At 39.9% G+C, this 5159-nt stretch overlaps 1 protein-coding gene across 1 annotated transcript in view; it reads left to right on the forward strand.

The window, feature by feature from the left end:
* The window catches only part of ATP8B3 (ATPase phospholipid transporting 8B3), an 81572-nt gene that overhangs the window by 40576 nt on the left and 35837 nt on the right, over positions 1-5159 (forward strand). The window lies entirely within an intron of this gene.

The following is a 5159-nucleotide window of genomic DNA, read 5'->3' on the forward strand; positions in this document are numbered from 1 at the left end:
TCTGCCCGGAGTGACCGGAGAGATTCAGCGGCTTCCAGCCGCTGATCTCTCCTCTCATCACTGGACCAGGAAGTGATGTGTATTACATCACTTCCGGTGTCACTGTACACAGTCTCCGGCTCTTAGAGCCAAGAGATGACGCTGGGGAAGCAGATCTCTGCTTCCTCAGCTTCTTTGGGGTACCTAGGTGACATTAGGGGTCTGTCACACCCTATCTGCTATTACATAAGGTGCTTGTTAGCTCCCTATGTAATAGCAATAGGGTTAGTGGAAAAAAAATAAAATAAAGTGTTAAAAAGTTTTAAAAATTAAAGTAACATAAAAGAAAAATTATAAAATGGAAAAAAATAATTTTTTAAGACCCCCCGTCCTCCACGCATGCACATACACACGCAAACATGTGGGCCTACGTGCAAAAACGACAACTGCGCTACACGTCACATATTGCCGCGAACGTCGGAGCGAGAGCAATAATTCTAGCACTGTCAATGACTGTTAGCACTAAACTGATGAGCGGTAAAAGCGTTTAAAATGTTCCCTATGGGAAAATTTGGGTATTTCAATTTTTGGCGGCTTCACGGGCGAATGCAATTTTAAGGCTTGACATGTTTGGTATCTATTTACCCAACGTGATCCCGTCTTTCATATTTTACCAAAAAATTGGGTATTATATTATGTTTCTGTGCACTAAATTTTAATTTAGTTTATTTTTTCCTAAAAATACGGGTTTGATAAACCTTTGCGCAAAACCCATGCGACGTAAAAAATTGCACCTAGCATTTTTTTATTCTACAGGGCCTCAGCTTTCAGAAAATATATCATTGTTGGGGGTCTGAAGCTGTTTTCTAGTCAAAAATGTATATTTTATCATGTGTGTGCAAATAGTAGGTAAATGCCCCGGAAGTGGTTAAAATGTACATTTGAGGCTTTGAAATGCGTCAAGTTCCCCCAAATGATATATTTTCTGAAAGCATCTGAAACCCTGCAGCATTACATAGTGGCAGTTGTATTTTGTATGCAGCATGAAATTAGTGCAAGTTTATCAAACCCAATTTTTCAGGAAAAAGTGCATTCCAATAAATTTTAGTGCACACAAATACAATACCCAATTTGGTAAAATATAAAAGATGCGGTAAATAGATACCAAATATGTCAAGCTTCAAAATTGCTTGTGAAAACCTTGGTACACAAAATTATCCATAAGCAACAATTTTAAAGCTTTTATAACTTATCATTTTATAGTTAAACATGAATAGCTGGGCCAAAGGTTTTATACATAGGCACATCAAATGCAAACATTTACATTAATATGTGTGTACATGGACGGGGGGGGGGGCTTTAAAATGTTTTTTTTTAAAATTAATTTTATATAACTATAATTTTTTCACTTAACTTTCTTGCTTTTACATAGGGGGCTAACAAGCACCCTATCTGAAAGAAGATTGGAGGTGACAGCCTCTCTTTAAGGAGACATTAGCAGTCTTGTAGACCCCTAATGTCCCCTTTGCACTTCTGTAAAGCTAATCAAGCATAGATCATACTTGACTAGCTTCATACCTGGCAACAGCTGCCAGGAAATGACAGCTCTAAAACCAACAGTATCAGCAAATGGAGGTAGTACTTATGTGGCAGTGCCAGTTATAGAGTTAAATTAATAACTTGATAAAAGGATGGAGAAAGTGGGCATCCCTGGCAAGTTTCATTATTGATGGGCACCCTTGTATGCTATGAACAAGGAAATGCAAAGGAAAAGAAGCTGTGGATTAGAGGACCTTCAAAAAAATGTTTAAAGGGGCCATGAAACTCAAAAACATCTAACTTGTGCAGCAAGGTTGTGTTGAATGATGGAACCATTTGGATAACCTATGCCAGACCAGAAAAAATACCAAAAACTGTGAAATATACCTCATATACTATACACGTGTATACTTACACATACAGTGAGGGGAATTTATCAAAACTGGAGCAGACAAAATCTGGAGCAGCTGTGCACGGTAGCTTCTTTCATTTTCAAATCTTAAGTGAACAAACTGAAGAGAGAAGCTGATTGGTTGCTGTGCACAGCTGCTCCAGTTTTGATAAATTCCCCCTCAGTACGTTTGAAAATTCACCCTGTTCATATTGGCAATCAAGTATGGCAACCCTTTAAAACAGTAAGTGGAGTAAAAACTGGGCCACTGTTTAATGCATTTTTACAGTTGCGAAGTTGGAGTGTACATTCTTTCAAGTAAAGTTGCTTTATTTTTACAGGCAGATCTGCTTTTGTTTTACACATCAGAACCAAATAGCCTGTGTTATGTGGAGACAGCAGATATAGATGGGTAAGGAATTGTTTAAAGTGCATGTTACCTTTTAAGTGTTTAAAGTGTTTGGATGCCAAGTCCTAACGGTGCAAAGGAGACACCAACCTATGCATCATATATATAGGACAGGGGCACCCACAATTTTTCAACTGGAGATCTACTTTTCAAATGATGAGCTCAATGAGATCTACCAACGAAAATACACCTGCATTCAGGGGCGGCAGGGGGCGTGGCGGTGCATTGAAGTCAATTGCGCCGCAGCCACGTCCCCCGCCCACAGTGCTATATCCTGCACCCGAAACCAGGCACATTAGTGCCTGCGTTCTGGTCCAGTGCGATATGCAAATTGCTGCAAGCACTATTTTTGCAGATCGCACTGGACTTGAACGCTTGCACTAATGTGCCTGCGTTCCTGGTGCGGGCAATAGCACTGTGGGTGCGGGGCGTGGCTGCGGTGCCATTGACTACAATACAACCCCACGCCCCCTCCCGCCCTTGTCACAGCAGCATGGCCGAGCGGTGAGGAGAGAGAGAGCCGCTGGCTGTCATATCCTGGCTGAGCGGCTCTCTCTCCTGCGTGTGGGGGTACACCTGCGCTCGAGGGTAGAGCCTCGCTATGGACCTGGCAGAAGGACAGGACACAGCTGATTGCGATCTACCAGTGTTCGCTTTGTGATCGACTGATAGATCGCGATCGACCTAATGGGCACCCCTGATATAGGAGATATAAACCAATAAATTACAAAAGTATGCTAAAAACATGTTTGGTAAATTTGTAATTGCATTATAATGCCATCTGAAATATTTGCAGCCATGCTTATTTAGTAGAATAAAGCATGTGATTTTTGGAAAGGGCAAACAGGTAACTTTGGGTAATGGTTTGGGTAATGGTTTAGGTAATGGTTTGGGTAATGGTTTGGGAAGAAACAAAATGCAAACCTTGTGACTATTTACATAACCTCCTATTTTCATTGGAACTCTGCATATTGTATACTTGCATGGCACTCATGAAACAAAGTGACCATCACTGTGTAAATGGCAAAAAGAATGAATTAATGAATATATAACAAATATTTGCAATGATATAAATATATTTTGTACCATCACTATTGCTTAGAAAAGAAAACTGAACAAAATGAAATGGAACAAAATTGAACAATTAAACAGCTGTTTGTAAAGGAATCAAAAAGCTTTTTATTTGGGAATATGATATAGACATAGTGGTGAATACAAATTCTGTACAATTAAGTGGAATAAACTGGGGTTGGTTTACAAAAGGCAAATAGATAGTTCACTTTGAAGCAGAATTTTAATTTTGCAGGAAATGTTTCCCCTTAGTTTAGTGAATGAGGTGAATCTCTGCTGACTTTCATCATCCAATCATGTGCAAGCAAAAATACTGTTTTCTTTGTACATAATTAGGTATTCTTTGTAAAGTGAAATTTAAGTTCAATGATTACACAATTATTTATTCATATATATGGAAAATAACTGCTATGCATTTACTGTGAAAAGTATAATGATGGAGGGGAAAGGGATTTCCAAAAGGAATTTTTATGGGTTTTTTTAAATTTTATATAAAGGGGAAAAGGGTGAAAAATATTCCACATAATAGAGTATGTCTAGTTGATAAAGCTGGCCATACACTGCTTCAACAAAAGTTGACTTTTATTGAAGGAGCCAGGCCAAAATTTGTCAACCAAACAGTGGCTGCAGTCAATCAGCTAGAGTCACTGTTCAAGTATTCTTACAGCTGCGGGTGCAAACAGCTTTTTTTCTCATTCAGCCTGCAGAGCTGAACAAGAAAACATGCCTACTGTATGGCCAGCTTGAGTAGAACTTAACACACTTGAATCAGGGTTTTGGCGATTTTGCAACATAAAGCAACCAAACACAGGTAAAAAAGGAAGGAACAACAAAAGATTTTTTTGTTGTTTTGGATAGGGTAGGGTTAAATCCATTGCATGTTTGCTGTGTGTGTATCACTGAGAAAAATTCTGTTCACTTCCTGTCCCAGAAGCAACAGGAAATTAGAGGAACTCTCTCAAAGTGAGAATAGTACCCTTCTTAGACAGTTGTCCCCGGAAAATGTGTCCCCATTTGGTCTGTGGACAACTCTACACTTTTGAATTTTCTCTAACTTCCTTTAAAGATCATTTTGGCCACCAGGACAAAGAGGGGGTAAATCTGTCCAATAGGGACATGACAGCAACAAAAAACTTAACAGAGGGTCTAACGGGTCCCCTCTCTGTCCAAAACTAAAAGCTATGGCTTTGCCTAGAGATACATTTTCAAAAAAATGTGTATATGTCATATAAATGGACTTAAGTGTAATACCTCTTATGATAAATGATGGAACTCAGCTGCGGCATTGAATACTTGCTGTTAGTTGAACTCAGGCTGCTATGGTGAATCAGACTGTGGCTGATTGCTGGCTGTGGAAGCTGAAGTGCAGTGTCTGGCTCGCATTCTTGGTGCACCAGGAGTCACAGCAGGCTGAAGTAAGCAGAAGTATTTGGAGGGTTGAGGTAGGAGGCTAATGAGACTATTCAGTGGCAGGAAGGAGAGCAGGGCTGCTCAGAACTTGCCCAGCCACCACATCCATTGCAGGAACACTGGACAAGTGAATTTTCGTGGATTAACCCTTTCGCTGCCAAGCCCTCCGGAACATTTTTCAAATCAGCTGGCCAAGCCATTTTTGCATTTTTTGCATTTTTTTCCTATTGATTTGATTTTCAACTGCTGTGTTGCTAGCGTTTGTAAAAGACCCCCCAAACCATATATTTTCTGAAAGCGCAGGCCCGGTAGAATAAAAAGATGGTGGTACTAAATTTGTAGGCCCTGCGATAATTGCGC

The sequence above is a fragment of the Nanorana parkeri genome, unplaced genomic scaffold (assembly GCF_000935625.1).
Source record: "Nanorana parkeri isolate BGI_ZX_2015 unplaced genomic scaffold, ASM93562v1 scaffold690, whole genome shotgun sequence".
Lineage (NCBI taxonomy): Eukaryota > Metazoa > Chordata > Amphibia > Anura > Dicroglossidae > Nanorana > Nanorana parkeri.